The following is a 22,134-nucleotide window of genomic DNA, read 5'->3' on the forward strand; positions in this document are numbered from 1 at the left end:
TAGCTAATACAAACACCTGAAAAAAAAGCAATTAAGATGAAAATGCAAAAAAATTTAAATTTGTCAAACGAGACCAAAAATTGCAGGTACAGCTAGTTAATAGTAAAATAAAAACAATTTAAAACATTTATAAAATCACAATAAGTCAATATTATATTTTTCTTAGTTTATTTACAATAATGAATATAATATCTAATTAATAATGGTTTACAAATTCTATATGTTGCAAATGGATGGAAATAAATAGATAACCTACACCGATTTATAAATATTTTATGAACATCATTCCTCGTATTAAATACTTTGTCATTCGATATAAATTTCAGTCGAATACTTTGCAATCCTGACAAATATCATCATGCAGATGGTTGTGAAGTAATTAATGAATACTGAGTAAGGCGGTTTCGATGAGACACCTTGGTCAAATCATCAAAGTTAAGCTGAATGAGATGTATATACAGTGGAGCAACAACCTTTAGAATCTAGTATGTAATTTTTGCCATTAAGTAGTAATTAAAATTTTAGTAAGTTGTGTTTTGTATTATTACGCTGACCATTCGTAAGAAGGCAAGATTGATGGTGTATATTCGGGATTATACATTTGTTCTTTCAAGAACATCTCCTTATCCTCGGCTCGGGTAATAACGGTAGCGGTTCCTGCAATAATTGTGATATTATTTAATCAATTAAATCTTTATTAAAATGAAAGATCTTTGTAGAAACTACCTTTTTTATATGCATGTTCAGCTATGGCTACAGCAATGCGTAAAGAGCACTCCCGAATTCTCGTCAAAGGTGGATATACCGAACCAGTTTCTAAACTTCTTCCGTTACCAATTCAGACAAGGCCTGTTGTGAAAAAACACCATAATATTTGTTTTAATTCAAAAGATGATTTGAGCATTACGATGGGATGAAATTACCTCAGCGGCAATAAGGAATATTTCATCATCTATCGTATGTATACCAAAGGCGACTACACCCAGTCCAATTCCAGGGAAGATATACGCGTTATTACCTTGTCCGGTCATGTGAGTGCGACCATTCAACTCGAATGGAGGGAATGGTGAACCAGAAGCAAATATGCAGCGACCCTGAAAGTAAACCATTTTAAGACTGCATTGGAAATTCTAACAATAGTATGAGACATAATCCTTTTGTGTCTTTAATTATCACCTCTGTGTGGGTGTAAGCGTCTTCTGCCGTACATTCGGCCTTATGTGTTGGATTGGAAAGAGCAAAAATAATCGGCCGTTCATTGTTGCATCCCATCAGTCGCAAAATTTCTGCATTAAAAGCGCCGCCAATTGCAGACACTCCTAGAAATCACCAAAGTTAAAACAATTCTAATACGGATAATAAATGTAACTGGAAAAATACTAACCAATTATAGCAGTTGGTTTTACAACTTTGACAGCTTCCACAAGACTGTCGGTTGGTGGAAAATTTTTGGCATAAACTTCTTTCAATTTATTAACACCGCCAGCTGGTCGATTGAGTACAACGGCTTTGGAGTCTACCAAAAATATTCTCTCTCTGGCTTCCTCTAGAGATAGACCCTCGCGTGTCATTGTCATCACGCACAAATCTGCTATTCCTAATGCAGCCTGGAATGTTGAATTATTCATTAAATTAAATGTTTGTATTGTATTTATATTACTAAATTTTTACCTCTCCGGCTCCTTGGAACAATATGCGGTGGTCGGTCAGTTATTTTTGGTGATGATGCGCATACAGGATAGAAGTCCTGATAGAGCTACACTGGCTGTGCCTTGAATGTCATCATTGAATGTGCAATAATTGTTTTTATACTTTTCCAGCAGGCGGAAAGCGTTAGAATTGCCAAAATCTTCGAACTGCATTAACAAATAATTATATTAAATTTAGCATATTTTTGGTTGGACATTTTGGTTTCAAATTTTGGATGGATATGATTTCGGAACGAAAAGGAAATAGGAGGTTGCAGATGATAAAGAAAAAACTTGCTGCTTGCTAACCTGTATCAGACAGTTGCGACCAAATCTCTGAACAGTAGCCTGCATAAATTCTTCAATAAATTCATCATACTCAGCACCAGTAACACGTTTCTGACGAAGCCCAATATATAAAGGATCTTGTAACAACTTTTCGGTATTTGTTCCGACATCTAAAAAAACGAAGTCGAGGATTTAATCGCACATGTATAATTAATATCATTGGGGGTATAAATTCAATTAATTGTAATAGCTTTACCTAAGGTAATGGGCAAGCATTGGTAAGGTTTGACACCTCCAAGTGCTGTGTAAAGGGCTAATTTTCCAACTGGTATTCCCATTCCATAAGCACCTAAATCACCAAGTCCCAGGATACGTTCACCGTCTGTTACACAAATTGCACGCACATCGGTTTCAGGCCTGGAGAAAGAATATAGGTAGATAAAGGATATTATAAAGTAATAGATATACAAGAGTAATGATTATATCAATCATACCAATTTCTCAAGATCTGTATGATATATCCTTTATCCTGGATGCTGATGTACATGCCGCGTCCCCTGCGATAAGCAAGCGCGTAATTCATACATGTTGCACCAACCGTCGGCGTGTAAACTAACGGCATGTATCGTTCAATGTCTTCAGCTAAAATCTTGAAAAACAAACGCTGATTTTGGTCCAGGAGATTGAGTAAGTAGAGAGCCTTATCCAAGTCGGTGGGACATCGGTCAATCAATGCTTTGCAGACCGCAATTTGTTGATCCTGCGTCTGCACCACCGGTGCTATCATGCCATGAATGCCGAGTTGCTGGCGTTCCGGGATTGTGAATGCCGTGTCCTAAGAAAAAAATCACAAAAGTTGACAATATTGTTTGAAAAAATATTGTTCAAATTTTAAAGACCCAAAATTTTCTGCAGACAAATATAAATTGAATGAACTACTGGTGTGAGTTATGTTTTAGATTGTCAAAAAAAGTGGCAGTGTTATATATATATATATATATATATATATATATATATATATATCAAAAATCCTAAAAAAAATGATGCGCTCCCCTTTATCAACTTTCCGATTGAGATGTTCGTTTTAGCCAGAAAATCCTATTTGCTAATTTTACGTTTTTTCAAGTCCTTCTGGATCATTTATTACCAAATTTGAAAAAAGTGTGTGTGAGCCAAAATTTGACCTTTAGCCGACATTTGATGTCTAGGGCTCATGTTGATTAGTTTTGACGATCGGAAGAGTTGTTTTTTTATAATTAGGAAAATAATTTGTTTACGTTTTCGGCAAAAATCCTGCATTGATTTTGAAAATTTGAAAACTGAAAGATATCAGTTGGAAATCGTGCTGATTAGTTATTGGTAAAGATCGGCCAGGTTGTTTTTGTAACTGATTGTTAAAAATTTTTTCGAAGATTTTAATTAACCTTTGTATGACGGTAAAGTTCGTGATTTTAATGAATATACTAAAATATTAGAGGCCTAGGATATTTTTTTGATAATAGAAATTCCTTAAAGTTTGGAATAATGAACCGCGCTTTTCGGAGATAACCATGCATTGATCCTGTGTTTCCTTAAATCATATATAACATTTTCCTTAAATCATATATAACATTTGAATTATTTGAAGAAAGTAACTGAGCATGTTTGATAATTTTGTACAAAATAATATAATATAGGATAATTGAATAATTATAAGAGTTGCTAGTAATATAAAGCTCTAAAGCGACTCTGTTTATATAGTTTTTTTTTGTTTTTGAAGGTATGACAAATGATCAAAGGGCCTGAAACGTAGATGTCATAAAAATCATGTCATTTTTTTTGGTTGACTTCAATAACTAGCTCTAGGCCTCTAGGCCAAATTAGAAATATTCATTATTTTATAGACTTCTTATTTGAAAAAAAAAATCCCCGTAATGTATTCCCATCAAATTCGAATTGCACATTCACTCACGCGCGGGTCAAGAACGCAATAAATAAACTTTTATTATTATAAATTACCATCGGACAAATATTGTACGTTAATATTAATATATAAAACCCCTGGAGCGAATTGTATTTTTATAAGTCACGGTTTTAATCGTCGGACACGTCCGGAATATAGATTTAGAAATTGAATATAATAAATGTAGTAGCACGGGATAGGCCTAATTCAAATAATAAAAATAAGCTGCTCGAACGCAGTAATGGTATTTATGATTTATTATTTGGGATTTGGACGTGGATATTGAAATATGTAACAATAGTTTTTATTCATCGGAGAGTCGTCATAGAAAGAGTTTTATGGGTTTTTATTGATTGGTCATATGACGTGCGTCAATACCATGAATTGGTGACGTATGGCATCTACTTAACTACAAATGTATAAATGAATATGGAAAAGATATAGAATTTAGATAATATTATTTTTTTGTATTTTGAAGGAAAATGCAGCGTTTATTCATGTTCATACTTGTAGTCAAGGCTTTGCGCAATTTAATAGAAAATATCGTTGAAGGTTTTCATAGTTTTCTATGGGAGTAATTGATTTCATATTCTTGAATGATTCCCTCAATAATTGAGGCTCAATTATATTTATATGTAATTTTATTTCCAATTTATATTATTATATATTAGGGACTATTATATATTATATATTAATGTTATTAGGGTAGTCCTTAATATGGATATTTTCGATTTTTTTGCTCCCAGGGGCTCAAATGCTTTCAAAATGATAAAAAAATTCTATGAAAGTTTCAGCTCTTAATATTAACTTTAAGATAGTCAGCACTCCAACCAAAGTTTCTTATGTAAATAACATGGGTAAAATCTCATTTGTTTTTTAGAATTTTATAACTTAGCGACAAGTGAATCAACATTTTGAGAATAACATTGTATTTGCTTATTTTGATCATAAATAAAAAAATTACAACAAAAATGTAATATATTCTATAAAATAAGTATTTACTTAGAAAGAAGATTTAAGAAACTTTGATTGGAGTGCGGAAGTTAACATTAAGAGCTAAAACTTTCAGAGATTTTTTTTTAAACAATTTGGAAGCATTTGAGCCCATGAGAGCAAAGAAATTCGAAAATATCCATATTAAGGACTACCCTAATATATTGTATATATATATATACATATATATATATATATATATATATATATATATATATAAATGTGTGTGTGTTACTTGATTTATCTAGATATGTCTTAGCTTGTCATAGGTGTTCACATGTTTTTCTAAAATCAAAAAGTGCTATAATTTTATGTCCTTTATTTTGATATCACTACTGCTTGATATAGCATATATTATTCTAAACCCGAGACTTGTGATTACAATAGAATATAACGAGTTTTCTTTAAATTAGTTTTACGTCAGTGGAATTATAGTATTTCGTTCTACAGCAATTAAAGTAAAAGTTTAATGTAAAACCATCAGCACAAAATAATAATTAATGGTTTGTGTCAGAAAAATACCTCAACGCATAGTATGACGTAGATATTTTTGCGTTTAGCACATTCCACAAGAGGAATTCCAATAACCATTGGAAAATATGTCATTTCAGCAAAATTATTTATGCTGACTACGTAGGAAGTGCGGATTTGGGTTTTTTTCTTAGACAATATTTGTTTATTAAAATCGATCGATTAGAAAAATTTTGAATAATTGAACAAAAATCAAAACAATGTTCGAGGTGTTGTGATGTAATTACTTAACTCAGTGTTCCTAAAAGACAACCCAGTGGTTGACCGCTCTTTTTTATTATTAAATTTGATTTCTAATAATGATGGCACTGATGGTATTTTTTACTTAAGCCGTATTTAAGATCTATAATTCACAGTAGAAAATAATCACTACTGCTTGATATCGAGCTGGCCAAAGCGGGTATCGAACGTGGAACTTGTGCTTGCAAAACCAACAAACCAGCTCTTGTCACATAATAACGGCAAAATCAATTATAACAACTAAATATATATTTTTAATTATATTTTTCGATTTTATTTGATTTCATGATTCATGATTATCTAAACTTTAAATTCTAATTCTGCGTTAGTTATTGAAAAAATTATTAGTTAGATCGCTGCAGTTTTGAAAAAAAATATTTTCAATAGTTCATTAAAATTAAATAGTACCAAAATTAATCACTTCTTAGGCTTAAATTATTTTTATGTGCCAGATGCTCAAAATCGTCATCTAATTGAGTATATTTGTTTATCTTATTATTAGTTATTATTATCTCGGCTCTTCATACACTTAAAAAATATTAGTTTAGGTTTTTGCAAACTTCAGAATTTTGTGGAATATGTTATAAGTGTATTTACTAAAATCCGATTACTTATCAATATAAATCAAACACTTATATCATTACTTAACGGCGTTCGGATTGTATTCTTCAATTTTAACTAGATGTTCAAAATAGCTCTCAAATTATAAATATTTATCTAAACTTTAATTCTATTTATCCTAACAACTCGTGAACTTCTAAACTTAAAAACGAACTTCCTATTAATTTTTATTATTACATTTATCAATAATCGATTAATTAATACGTTTTAGTTTATTGCATACCTCGACTTTAAAATTTTTTTGCCATGTTAAATTCATATGGTTTTGTTATAATATTTAAGTAATGTGAGTAGGTCGTAATACTTCAAATTTATCTGTTGTCTTAAGATTTTTAAGTAAAAATAGCCTAAAGATCCCATAATTAATTAATCAATTTTAGTTTTATGTTATCTAACAGGTCATAGCTTTTACGCACTAAAATTTTCAATTTCTTACGAAATCCTTATATTTATTTTTTTAAATTTTATAGGAGAGAAATATACCAATTTATAGATGTGCAAGATTGATTGACGATTGATTCACCTTATAAATTTATATGCCTTATTATTTCGCACTTTTGGAATAAATGACGCTAAAAGTAAAAAGTTTTACTCTCTCTTTCAAATAATTTTGCAACACCTGTACTATGAGTGATTATAGAAATTTCGTTCGACTGTTGCATCATTACTTTCACCGGATGATCATTGTACGAAAAAATATTATTTGGCAAATGTAATAAACCTAGAAGTATAGGCAAGAAACATTTCCATGTAAATGTATACACTGTACATTGTTTTATTTTACTATTGGCCTCAATAGAGAATTTGGCCATTTACATTATTTTTAGTTTACATCCCAATCTTTCTGTTTTTATATCTAATTTTTGTTTTATATCACAATCTTTTTAATGTTCTAAATAATATTTGAGAAGTTTGTCTTGACTAAAAAATCCGACTTGCTAAATTTGTTTTCTCGACGTTTGAGACGATTCAGTGATATTTTACTTTATGTTGATGTTTTCCCAAACAAAAGTTGCACTGATTTCAAAAATTTCCACGTTCGATACCCAGTTCCACGTTCGATACCCAGTTCCACGTTCGATATCCATTTGGCCAGCTTGATATCAAGCAGTAGTAATTATTTTAATTTCAAAAATTTAAAAACCACCCCATGAAGTAAGTTTTACAAAACGATCAGTCGGGCCGTTTCTTTAGAATTAGTCGAAAAGTGCAAAAATTTTAGTCCACGTTTTCGTAACAAATTCTGAAGCGATTTTGACAATTACAAAACTATTTATGTAATTTGTTTTCGGGGACTTTGGGAGTTTTTGGCAAAGATCGGTCGAGTCGTTTCTTTGTAATTGATAGTTAAAATTGTTTTTGGGGATTTTGATGAAACCTAGGCAATAGAGTTCCTGTTCGTAATGACCATACTAAAATGTTAGAGACGGAAAGTGATTTAATAATAAAAAATAATTAAAGTTTGAATTGTACTTGTAATTCTAGTTCTAGTTCTTAATACGAAAATTTATACATGCAGTCTTTTTTAAAGAAAACCACTAAAAACTGATTTCATTATATAAATAGCATACACAGTGATTAAACAATAAGAAAATATCAACCACTTCTGAAATATTTCTGATTTCAAATAATAATAAAAAACAGATTGTAGAAAAATAAAACAAAGTTGGAGTTGTTTTTGAGGATTTCCTAAGTTTGCCTGTTTTATGGCATTAGTGACTGGACTATATGTACTATTACCAAAAAATGTTCAAATTCACTGTGATTATTTAGGAATAAAGCCTCTTTAGGGAATGAATGATGATGTCATTATGAATATGTATATAAATGTATTATCATTACGTCCTATCAAATTTTTATTACTTCAATTAGAGAAAACGACCGAAATTATTATGAAACAGTTAGTAAAAAATACAGATATAAACATTATTACAATAACAGCAATCATTGCTATATATAAAGAAATTCTTTCGTGATTGATTTTATATTATGATAAAATGTATAATAGGTATTGTATTCTATTGACCAAAAATATATAAAAAAAAATTGACTGTGATTATCTAGGCCTCTTTACGGAATCAAATCGATTGGTACAATGGTTTCCAACCTTTTCGTACAGCCTGTATATTTATACATAAAAATAATTATTTATTTATTCATTTTTATATCACTTCGACATTTTTGGTTTATTTACTTTCCGTAAGGTGAGTTATAGTTATTGTCCAAAAATCGAAAATGAACATTTTTCCATATCCCTGCGTTTCAGAGGTTTCTGAACATTTTGGCATACTTTGGAAAAAATGGATGTGTGTGTGTATGTTGCGAGAACCCCGGGCATCCGATTAGAATGATTCAGTTTGCATTGACGGGCAGACGAGCTTATTAGTTTTTTTAGTTTTTTTGTAAGGCCCGTTTCAGTCGTTTCGGAGATACAGAGCAAAAAGTGAAAAGAGTAGCAGTTATTAAGACAACGGATCATCTAATTGTAAGTAAAACCACATTTTGTTTGTGTTGACAGTGTAGAGAGATGATTAGTTCTAGAGGAAGGCAAGAAAAAAAAATTTTATAATTTTTTTTTGATTGCCAAAATTTTTTTTTAAATATCTAAAATTATTCGGATTTCAATTTTAATTCAAGCTAAAAATATTTAAAATGTCTCATTTATATAATATTTTTTCATTCATTTTATTTTCATAAATATTTTTCTTTTCGTTACCGTACGGGAAGTTCCAGCAATTTGCCTCAAGGCACGATTACATGTACCGCTAGTTTTGTTTTTGGGAATATTTTGAAACAACCTCGAGCTTCCCTGAGGAGTCGCGCCCCACAGTTCGGAAACCACAGGATTAATTTATTTCCATTCACAAAATAATGTTATACGGCCTATGTATTATCGAATTTTTGTTACTAATGGCTTCATTAGTGAAAATATTATGAAACAGCTAGATGTTGTTTCGTGCGATGAATCATCACCGGTTGTGTCAAAATTCAACAATGTTTTTTGCGAACTCATTTACGATTTGAAATCTTCGAGTCGTTCGCAATAGTGTTTGTTATTGCATCAAGCCGATTGCTTGATTTAATGACATTATAAAAGTAACGATAATAAAATTATATCTGTTGCAATCGATCGCTTTAGATCATATTACATTTATATATATATATATATATATATATATATATATATATATATATAAAGTATCAATTTTCTGCCGCGCTCGATAAATATTTTTGTAATCTTACTCATTACATTTGTAAACATTTCTTTGCTAATATGACATTTAATTTTATTTTGCGGATTTGGTTAAAAAAAATTGACAAAAACGATCATATATGCTTACATACGTAAATTGACCATTGCATGAAATAATTTTTGATTTAAGTGTGGGCGGCAACTGTAATCAATAGCCACCAATGAACGTTCATATGCTTTGGTACAAATTCTGATTAGAATCGCTTAAGCTAGCAGCGAAGTTTTCAACTTTGATGAATCTTTTTATTCAACCGCTTATACGAGTATATAATTTGCGCATTTCCGCATTTGTATAATTTATAAGAATACTGAAAAATATAATTGTGATAATTCATTTTCTCAATAATATTTAGTTGTGTTTTGAATCTATGGCATCTGTTCATGAACGGCGAGATATTTTGAGTACGTTTTGGCAAGTTCAAGTTCATTGCGTCATTGTCAATGCTCTGTGAATTTGCATTGAATAGATTGAACTATTCGAATGATTTCATGACGAACGACATCGTACTAGTCAAATGATAAATAGATTGTCGTATGCACAATGAGAATTTTCAAAATTATTAATTTTAGTAGCATTATCAGTAAAAAATAGTATAGTCACTGTATGAAGTACTAAGATGATACTTTTGTTTTTATATTGCATGTATATTTTTTAAAAACCTATGTTCGATAAAATAAACTTATAAACTAAAAATAATAACGTCATGATATGCATTTATTTTTTTTAACGTAAAAACTATTTTGGGTGTTTATAGGCTTCTTATGATGATACTTATTCTCAAAGTCGATTCTTTAGAAGGCAACTCCTTAATTGTCCTATATATTTTGATGTACTTTATATCAGAAGACAACTCTATGGTTACCCTATTCATTTTGTATCTATATGCTACTGTTCCCAAAGTCCCCAAGATTTTTTAGAAGGCAACTTCGTAATTGTCTAATCTATTTTGATGTTCGTTATACTAGAAGACTACCCAATAGTTGTTCTATCCATTTTGTATCTATAAGCTACTATCCCCAAAGTCCCCAAGATTTTTAGAAGGCAACTTCGTAATTGTCCTATCTATTTTGTTGTACTTTATATGAGAAGACTACCTAATGGTTGTCCTATTCATTTTTCATCCATAGGCTATTGTCCCCAAAGTCTATTCTTTTAGAAGGTAACTCCATAATTGTCCTATCTATTTTGATGCACTTTATATTAGAAGACAATCCTATGGTTGTCCTATCTACTTTGAATGCCAACCCATTTATTGTTCGTGATATATTTTTTAAACACGTCGCAGTAATGCATGGAGAGGCTATTTTTACTCATTGTTAGATGTGTATATTGATCTTATGATATTTTATCACTGCTGCTTGATACCAGGTTGTCCGAATCACGGATTTGGAACCGTGCCCTGTGATTGCAAAGTTACAAATATCTCATAATACGCGTAAAGAGGTTTTTAGCCAAGTAACAATTTTTTTCAAAATCACGTGACCAAAGTCTAACGTATTGAATTATATATCAAGACCTTGACGAAAAGATCATATTGAAACCGTATTAAGAAACAAATTAGTTTCAAATATATACTATTTTTGTGGTTGTATTATTAATAAATTATAAATGTATGCTTCGGGTCAAAGTTGTTTTCTCCCAAGGGCAACCTAATGGTATGATTAGAAAGGTAATGGTTAGAAAGCAAAGGCAGTGGCTGTCCTTTCTAATGGTGATGGTACTTTACGCTGGGAAAAATTATTTAAATCTGAGACTGGTCATTATATAGCGATCAATGAGCATAGTTTTAGATTTTATCAGCCGTTTAGAATTGTTCTCGTATTGTTGAAAGCGTTTTATTAGATTTTGGACAGTTTCACCAATATACATTGAATCACAATCCGAGCAATTGATTTGAAAATCCAGATTCTTAGGAGTTTTGATTCGGATAAACTTAGTAGTATTTTTGTTAAAGTATATGAGAGTAATACAATATTCTACTGGAGAAATTATTTTCCCAGTTCTTTTTCCTTAATAAAATATTAGTGCATTAAGGTGGATGCCATCTACAGCAATTCAATTATTCACTTACACTCTATTTATACGTTAATCAATACATCTATCATCGACTACAAAATGGACCTATACAATATTAATTACCACAGTGAAACTTCTTTATAATTTGCATTGTTAAGTGTATTTTAACCGATATCGTTAATTATATTATTGGTCGACCTATCGATGTCATTGAGTTACCTTTAAAACGCATGTTAATTATTCACATGCATCATTGTACCTTGTACATATCTGGCACGAAGTAAATAATATATTATAATAGATAATGATAGAAAATTGTATATTGCACAAGTACGTTTCATTTTTCATGTCAAAAGAAGAAAATATGGGTTTTAGATGGTAATAAAATTTATTTTATTACTCTAATATATAATGCCATAAGTTGGACTCTAGTTACGTTGCTTAACACATTCACTGCTGCGCACGCATATGTTGCGTGAGACGTTTGTCAACAGCCAGGCATCGAACGCAAAAGTTGCGTTCGTTTTCCTTGCACTTTAGTGTTTTTATTAAAATAAAAAGTTTAAATTGAAATTAGGATAGTAATTATTACGAACAAAAATAATGCTATTTCTTGTATTGGTATTTTTTTTATTTTTAGCTAACATGTCCAGAAATGGTTTAAATTTAATAATGAACTAACAAATAAGTTCAGCAAAGTATTAGCAACACAATGTTAGCAGTGAATGTGTTAAAACACTGGTATTGTTATTTCTTATAACTTATCAATTTAGAAAAAGGGTTATTCAAATTAATTGCTGGAACTTTCCGTACTAAAAATTAAAAATTTAAAAAAGACTTTAGAACTTGGAAAAAAAATAGATCATTAGATTTCTAAAATTTTTGAAAAAAATTACTTTTTTGAAAAGTTTTAATTTTTTTATATTTTGAAATATGTTGGAAATTTTGAACTTTTTGTTAAAGAAATCGCGATAGAAACGAAATAGTAAAGCGCGTGAGCGCCGGGTCACAGCCTTACGTATAAACATTGGTACGGAACCCATAGAAATGGGAAACAAAATTGTACTTAATCATTTATGTCGGCCAAATGACATTTTTTTTAATTTTCTCATTGTATTTCCGAAACCGCTAGACCTGCCTTCTTAAAAATTTAATCAGTTCTTCATGTCGTCAATACAAATGAAATGTTTTTTGAATCATTCAAATCGGACGCTGAATAAAAATTGAATTACCAGATTTGGCACTTTTTGCCCTGTATCTTCGGAACGGCTAGACCGGTCTTTGCCAAAAACTAGTCAGCACGTAACCTTATCGATAGGAATCGAATGTTTTTTTTTTGAAATAATCAAATCGGTTGATCAGTGATCACACACATACATACATACACACACACATACACGCATACATCCATTTTTTCTAAGGCATAGCAAAATGTTCAGAAACCTTTAAAACGTAAAAATATATAAAAAAAATCAATTTTGATTTTATTGCGATTACTATACTGTTTTTTATTACTATATAATAGTTGACAGTATGGTATATCAATAAAAAGATCCAGATTTGATACTCGCCTTGGACAGCCTGGTGTCAAGCAGTGGTGACGTATAAAATACAGTTAGCAATGTTTCCAAGTGAAATTAGCCCTTACCCCGGCATTGCTACATCAATAAAACATTCTTAGTGATTTCTTAAAATCAGTAAATTCTTAGAGGATAGGATAACCGTTTGGGTTGCCATCTTCAGCAGCCACGTCGTTTAAGAAGTGAGCACGACTCATAGAATTCGTTTGGTTATGATTTTTGTTAAAAAATCATTAAAAATCGGTAAATCAAAGGCACAATGCCATACACTACTAGTTAAATAGGATGCGACCGTCAAAGAATTTCAATGTCGTTTCGCACGCCGTAATAATTTCAACCTTGAACATGACAATTGCATTTTAACTGACTATAGTACGCTGTCGCATAATATAATATATATTATTCATTTCTCGTATTTATATTTTTAGTTTTCGTTTGTTAATACATAGATTTCTCTCTCTAGTTTGTTTACATAGAACAACTGAATTCTACAACTTGCTTTTTTGTACATTGCAACCCAAACGGTTTTCCTGTCTCTACGTGATGAATTTATGATTACAATTTCTGTAACAATGATGAATTTTTATTGAATGCTATCTATATTTTCAAGTAAAAACCGATGTTGGTACTGCTTGACATCAGAAGGTCCGAACCAGAAATCTCTAATCCGAAGTCCAAAGCTTGAAACACTAGAATACGAAAAAGTTCCTTGTCTAAAGAAATAAAAAATTTCAAAATTATTATGTGTCAATTTTATTAAGATCCACAAATCTCTTCTTATATATTACGTTATTTTCTTGAATTGCTGCTTTGTGTCTGATAATTTCAAGAATGCTTTATAATTTTTTAAACTAAAAATAAATTCTTGATTTTTTCTTTTCGATAATTAGTAATAACAAATTCATATTTTGATACTTAATGATTCAAATTAGTTCTACTTGAATTCTAGACAGAATATAAAAACTTGTCTGCCTAATAAATGGAATCATTATATAAATACATAATGTATTTCTTGTTATGAAAAATAAAGGTTTTAACATTAAACTTTGTACTTTACGTCGGTAATGGAATATTATTATTCAATGGAATTATTTTAAACCGTTACAAAATATTTTTATTTAACTTATTTTTACTTTGCACTGTTACTGGTTTTTGAGAAAACCCATTTGTTTTTGAATAATATAAATCCTTTGTTTTTATGGATTGTTAAAAGTTTTTAGTGATTGTTAAAGCACAAATATCTATCAATTACAAATGCAAATTTCTGGATCAATTCAAACAATTAATTGCTAAAATTTCGTCAGTCGGTCGGTTCTTGTTTTCTGCAAAATGACTATATTTGCAAATTTCGTACATTAGCGTTCATAATTGGTCGTTAAATTTATTTAGAAAGTTTTATTTAAATAGAAATATAAATAGATACTGAAATCAAGAGCAACAATTAAACGGAACGCTTACAAAACTATTACATCGTGATCGCAATAGAAATCTTGCGCATAATTAAAAATGAAATTGTAAACGATTATGAAACGATTTAGAAAAAAATTAAATACTTAGCACTTAGAATGATTGACAGGTCGAATTTTGATAATGTCGTTAGAAGGTTTTAGTTTTTATATTTTACCAAGAGTTACTAGGAAAGAAAACGAAATCATTCAATTTGTGAGTTTTGGAAGATTATTTTCTACTACGACTTCTTCGGGTTGTATAAAACTGAGTATTACCTTCGAATAATAAAAAATAAACTAGTGGTGCATGGCTCAAGGCAAATTGCTGGAACTTCCGGTACCAAAAATTATTTTTATTAAAAAAGCCTTGAAATTTTTTGAAAACTTAAAAAAATGAAATTTTTGAAATTTTAGTAATTTTTGAAAAAAAATGAATTGTTTTTACATTTAGATTTTTTTTTTAAATTTTTGAACTTTTTTTAAAAGCAATCGTGCTGCGTGGCTATTTTAGAGAAGAAATATCGAAGCGCAGAATCGCTGCGTCGCAGTCTAGTATGGAACACAGAAATGTAAACAAAATTCATACTTATTACAATACAAAATATCTGATAATTTGATGCGCATATGTTTAGTGATCATTTTTGATACCAAATGGCATTTTTTTAAAAATTTGAAATTATTCAAATGGGTTGACCCGTGTTACCGAAATCGTTGACTAAAATTCATTTTTCATACATACACATACATCCATTTTTTCTAAGGTATGCCAAAATGTTCAGAAACCTCTGAAATGTGAAGATATCTAAAAAATTTCATTTTCGATTTTTTGTTTTGCGATTACTACGGGAAGTTAATATTGATAAAAATTTAATAAAGAAAATATTGAAATACCTATAATGCAATGACATCTTAAAATAGGCATCTCTGAAAAAATAATTTACTTCTCTATTAAGATCAAGTTCAAGTTTTCTAAAAACTAATTGAAATTTTGATGTGCATTCTATTTCACTGGAGTAGTCTATAGGTACATTTTTCAAATAGATTTTTATTAATTTTCATTCAATGTTTATTTTTATTGAGTTTATACGATATATATATATATATATATATATATATATATGATATGGATCTTCATACGATATATGTAGTATCTTTAAAATAAAACTTTTGAAGAAATTTTATTATGAAATGACATCTTGCAATATAATATTTCGTTATCAGTTTTTCATACAATGGTTTTTATTTTATCGTAGCTTGTATGATAAATAAAAAACATTAATGCATTAATATCTTGTTTCCAACCATGATAAACGCTTTTTCATGTATTTGTATGAACATACTAAAATTAGCATACGAACATTTTTAGGACTTCAAGCAAAAATCGTAATCGAAATATTTAAACTTTAAGAGCTTTTCATTTTCCAATTTGTTTTTCATTTAACAAATTTTCAATTTAAATTAAAAGTAAAATCATAGAAGGAGTTATTAACCAATACTTCCTTAAAGAGAAGCAAGCTTTCGCCAGTAAATCCTGTTTCCTAATTTTGTAAATGTTTCTCGATGTTTCAATTCATTCTGAATCGTTTGACTCTAAAATTGAAAAAATGTGGTGTGTATGCAAGTCAAAATTGGACTGAAGCGATTTCAAAAACTTGAAAGCCTCGTTTTGCGAGACAATCGGCCCAGACGTTTCTTTAGAGTTATAAGAAAAAGCAACATTTTTCGTGTACCTTTACGCCAAAAATCTTGGACTGATTTGGTAAATTCGAAAACTGTTCGAAAGATATCAGTTGTGAATGGCGCTGATTAGTTTTGATACTTTGTTTCTTCGTATTTTTTTTTTAATTTTTATGAAAATTCAAATAGTGAGAGTACATGGTCTAAAAAACAAATATTCTAAAATATTGAAGGGATACAGAAATATTTATGTGCGTATTTATTGCTAAATTACATAATTCAATTGCATATATAAATTTGTTTGCTATAAATGGATTGAAAATCGCACTGATTAACTTCCCGTAAAGTAAGTAGCAATGGGCCGAAAATCGAAAATGCAAATTTTTGCATATCTTCACGTTTCAGAGGTTTCTGAACATTTTGGAATACCTTAGAAAGAAAGGATGTATGTGTGTTTTGTATGTCCGCAATTTTTCGTCCACGTTTTCGAGCGCACGGACCAACCGATTTGAATGGTTCAAAAAACATGCGATTCCTATTTATAAGAAGATGTGCTGATTAGTTTTTGGCAAAGACAGATCCACACGTTACGGAGATACGAAGCAAAGAGTGCGGAAAATAGAAATTGAGTTTTTGAGAGAACGGAGTATCCGATTTGAATGATTCATAAAACTTTCTGCTTGTTGTACCAAACAATTGCTTTATTTTTAATTTTTTTCAATTTTTTTTGTGTATCAAAAATAATTCAGATTTTATTTTTAATTCTGGCTAAAGGTCTAGTCACTTATATACTTTAAATAAATAATTTTAACTTTGTAATTCAGTTTATATTAATATTAGACAATGTTACAATATTTATAATAATCTATTTGAAAATATTTAATATTCCTCGAACATTTCGTTACGCTGCAGGAAGTTCCAGCAATTTGCCTTAAGGCACGATGCCATACACCACTAGTTAATTTTTACATTAACTTGAAAAATGTTTATCATCACAATTTGAAAAATTTCTAAATCTCAATTTCTATTAGGTCGGTTATTTCTATTACACATATCGGGAAGTATGTGCAACCTGCTTTAAGCCAAAATGCCACTTACACCTAGTTGAATATATACATTACTAATACAGTGCTATTTTTAGTATATACATGACCGGAAAATTAATTTTAAAACCTCTATTGCATCATATGCAATAATTACTAACATTGACATGTACTTGTTAGAAATACTTATGTTATTCATTTACAATACATAGGAGGCCAATTATGTATCTATGGATAATTTTGCACAGCTCTTTTATTTTCCATTTCTTATTTAATAGACGAGAAAAATTAAACTGTATGATTGGGATCATATTTGTTCCCTCGCAATCTGTTAGATAACAAAAAAACGATGAAAGATTATTCAAGATATATAAGAGAATCTATTTTTGTCCACTATCTGCAAATGTTACTTTTATATGAATGCATCATTTACAATTATGTTGAATATGAAATTTTTACGCGTAAACAACAGCTTACGTTATGAATATGGATAAGTGAAAATTTTCAATGTCAGGAATAAATAATAATAATAATGAAAATGTGCCGTGACGTCCGCGCTGTCCGACTCTATGGGCAAATTCAATTATAAAAAAGTACAACGATCGGAATAATCGCAAATCGCACTTGAATATGCAAAATGCGAACTGTCGACCCGTCGGGGGCTGCCGGATATGATAGACAACTATAGCCTATAGCACTCGATTATTGATATGAATCTATGAAACTAGGTGCAAGTGGCATTATGCATTAAGGTTTATTATTGCATTAACTTCCCAGCATGTGTAAGTGTCAATGATCGACTTAATCAATGATAAACTAGTGGTGTGAGACATCGTGGCTTAAGGTAAATTGCTGGAACGTACTAAAAATTAAACTTTTTAAAAACTAGTGGGGCGCATGGCATCGTGCCTTAAGGCAAATTGCTCGAACTTTCCGTATCAAAAATTATTATTTTTTTAAAAACGAATAACTTTTGAAAAAAAATTACTTCGAAAAAATTAGTTTTTTGATAAACTATAAGTTGGACAAAAAATTACTTTTTTTTAAAAAAAAATTTTTTAAAAAAAACATACATTTTTTTAATTTTTTTTCTTTGAAAAAAAATGTTTTCTTTATTTTGACATATTTTGGAAGATCTGAACTTTTCTTCAAAGCAATCGTACTGCGTTAACTGCATAGAAACAAAATATAAAGCGCGTAAGCGCCCCATCGCCGTCTAACGTATAAACATTGGTACGGAACCCATAGGAATGTAAACAAAATTTATACTTATTGTTAAAATCTCTAAAAAATATCTGATAATTTGATGTGCATATGTCTAATGATCATTTTTTACCGCCAAATGGCATTTCTTTTTTATTTTTTCGTTAGATCTCCGAAACCGCTAGACCTGCCCTCATGAAAATTTGATCAGTTCTTCATCTTGTTAATACAAGTAAAATGTTTTTTGAATTATTAAAATCGGACGCTCCGTTCTCTTAAAAACTGAGTTACCGTTTTCGGCACTTTTTGCCCCGTATCTTCGGAACGGCTAGACCTGCCTTTGCCAAAAACTAATCAGCACGTCTTGTTATCAATAGGAATCGAATGTTTTTTTAATCATTCAAATCAGTTGAACCGTGTTCCCGAAAGCGTGGAATTTGTATCCGAACACACACACACACATACATCCATTTTTTCTAAGGTATGCCAAAATGTTTAGAAATCTCTGAAACGTAAAGATATATAAAAAAAATCGTTTTCGTTTCTTTTGCGATTACTTTAACTTACCCTATGAGAAGTTAATTAATATATTAATTAATGGGTCATTTATAAGTATTACCTCGTTGCTGTAGTCCATTATATGGTAATGTCAGTAACTATTGGAATTATTTAATTTGGTGAAATTTTCCAAACATGTTCGTAATTTTTAGCTTCCCGTGGGGTAAGTTTTAGTAATCGTTAAAAATCGAAAATGAAAATTTTTGCATATCTTTACGATTCATAATTTAGTGTTTTTTTTTAACTCATGAAAGCTGGTAATTTAATCTCAACCTATGAGCGCTAAACTACAAAAAATCATAAAAGTTTTGTAGCTCAACGATAATGTAATGTATATTATATAAATAATGAAATCCATTATATATACATATTTATATTTAAATCTATGATTTTCCTTAGTTAATGATTTTAGTTATGTTAGAGTAATTGCTGGTTCATGTTTTCGGCTTGAATTGCGGCATCTTCATATGTTATATGTGCCAATATTAAAAGTAGAACAAATAATTAATTTCAATAAAAAGCTATGAGTATTTTATGCAGTCAGCAAATTAATTGTATACAAATAAATAAATTTATCAATACAGTAATGATTTCTTAGTTATGAACTGGATGCGCTTTTTATAAATTCTGATACTCCTTTATAATATTGGCCCAGTAATTTTTTTTTTTGAAAATTTTGAAAACTGAAATTTCTTGAAAATTCTTAATACCTATTTATATTGGTTAATTTTAATTCCAAAATATCTGATTTTTGACCGCCAAATAGCATTTTCTAACCTTTTATCTTGGTCTCCGAAACTTGGTTCTCTCAAAAACTTAATTTCCATGCCATTGCACTCTTTGTTCCGTATCTACGAAACGGGTAAATCAACTTTGGTAAAAATTAATCAGCACATCTATGTTTCAATAGGAATCGAATGCTTTTTGACTAATTCAAATCGTATAGCGGTGCTCAAAAAACGTCGACCAAATATTGTATCCATACAATTTTCATCAATTCGTAAAGATATGCAAAAAATTTCATTTTCGATTTTTTTACGATTACTATAACTAACCCTACGGAAACTTAAAAAATATTTTTTGATAAAAAATAGAGATGATTAGATCAGAAAATGAAATTATATATCGAAAAGGCATAATGAATAAATTAAATAGGAAGCTAGCAGCGTATACGTTTGTTAAACCATCATATTGTGGAAATGGAAAGAAAATATTTTATAACAGTATACTTGTGATATTCGTATGTGAATTTTAGTTTTTAACTTCCCGTAGGGCAAGTTATAGTAATCGCAAAAAAATCGAAAATGAAAATTTTTGCATTTCTCGACGTTTCAAAGGTTTCTGAATATTTTGGCATACCTTAGAAAAAATGGATGTATGTGTGTGTGTGTATGTATGTATGTATGTGCGTGTGTGTATGTATGTGCGGATACAAATTTTCGTCGACGATTTTGGGAACACCGATCAACCGATTTGAATAATTCAAAAAACATTCGATTCGTATTGATAAGGAGACGTGCTGATTAGTTTTTGGCGAAGTCAAGTCTAGCCGTTTCGAAGATACGGGGCAAAAAGTGCCGAAAACGGTAACTCAGTTTTTAAGAGAACGGAGCGTCCGATTTTAATAATTCAAAAAACATTTTACTTGTATTGACAAGGTGAAGAACCGATCAAATTTTCATAAAGGCAGGTCTAGCGATTTCGGAGATCTAATGAAAAAAGTAAAAAAAAAGCCATTTGGCGGTCAAAAATGATCATTAGACATATGCACATCAAATTATCAGATATTTTATAGAGATTTTAACAATATGTATAATTTTGGTTTACATTCCTATGGGTTCCGTACCAATGTTTACGCGTTAGACGTCGACGCGGCGCTTACGCGGTTTGATATTTCGTCTCTATGCAGTTAAAGCGGTACGATTGCTTTGAAAATAAGTTTAGATCTTTCAAAATATGTCAAAATAAAGAAAACATTTTTTTTCAAAAAAAAAAATTAAAAAAATTTTTTTTTTCAAAAAAAAGTAATTTTTTGTCTAATTGTTTGTCAAAAATCTTATTTTTTTGAGGTAAATTTTTTTCAAAAATGTTAATCGTTTTTAAATAAATAATAATTTTTGGTACGGGAAGTTCCAGCAATTTGCCTTAAGGCACTATGCCTTAATTGCCTTAAGACAGAATTCCACTTACAGCTAGTTAGTTTACTTATTTTAAAAAACGTGTAAGCAGATGTAATGAATCGTATGTTTTATACATGAGTTAAGACAGTTGAACGAAAGTAAGTGATTTAATTAATATAATGTAAGTAGTAAGAAAGTGTACCAATAGTGTATCAAAACTAACCTTGTTCAGTTGCGCGCTGCGCAAATGGTCGATTCCTGTCAGACGGGACGTGCTCTCGCTATAAACCAAATTCGTAGACATGACGGAAATTTTGGAAAAACCGGCAACTATGAATCGATCTATTGCACAATTGTCGCGAAATAATAAACGGTGTGCAACAATAGCGCGACCGATCGGCATTCAATACTTTAAAAGACTGACTGGTTCGGGAAAAAACAAATGATCGCTTGTAAGCGCTGACATTAGCGGCGCAGACGCGCTACGGTTCCGCCGCGACCGACGGCGGCGGGGGCACGAGGACGGAGAGGGCGGAGAGGACTACAGTGTTGCCGCGTCACGGCAAAGGACCGCGGCCGAGCCGAACGATTGGGGTAGGTCGCGGGGGAAAACACTAACCGGCGAGCTATTTGAAATTTCGTTCGTAAAGAATATTAACTTCCCGTAGGGTTAATTATAGTAATAGCGAAAAAATCGAAAATGAACATTTTTATATATTTATTTTTATATATATATTTTGATTTTTAACAAAGTTTTTGTCGTTTTATTTTTGTAAAATTTTCAAAGATATATGTCTGTCCATGCTTTGTTTTTTACAAAGTTTTTGTCATTTTATTAACTCCCCGTAGGGCAAGTTATAGTAATCGCAAAAAAATCGAAAATGAAAATTTGTATATATCTTTACGTTTCGAAACCTTCTGAACATTTTGGC

The 22,134-nt window shown here is 30.3% G+C and overlaps 1 pseudogene; it reads right to left on the reverse strand.

Moving 5' to 3' along the window:
- Positions 1 to 293: 293 nt before the first annotated feature.
- Positions 294 to 21,671, reverse strand: LOC113378521 (annotated as a pseudogene).
- Between the last annotated feature and the right edge of the window lie 463 nt (positions 21,672 to 22,134).

This window comes from Ctenocephalides felis, unplaced genomic scaffold (genome assembly GCF_003426905.1).
Source record: "Ctenocephalides felis isolate EL2017-DRISC unplaced genomic scaffold, ASM342690v1 CF-g0.4_SCAFFOLD_01886, whole genome shotgun sequence".
In the NCBI taxonomy this organism is placed as follows: domain Eukaryota; kingdom Metazoa; phylum Arthropoda; class Insecta; order Siphonaptera; family Pulicidae; genus Ctenocephalides; species Ctenocephalides felis.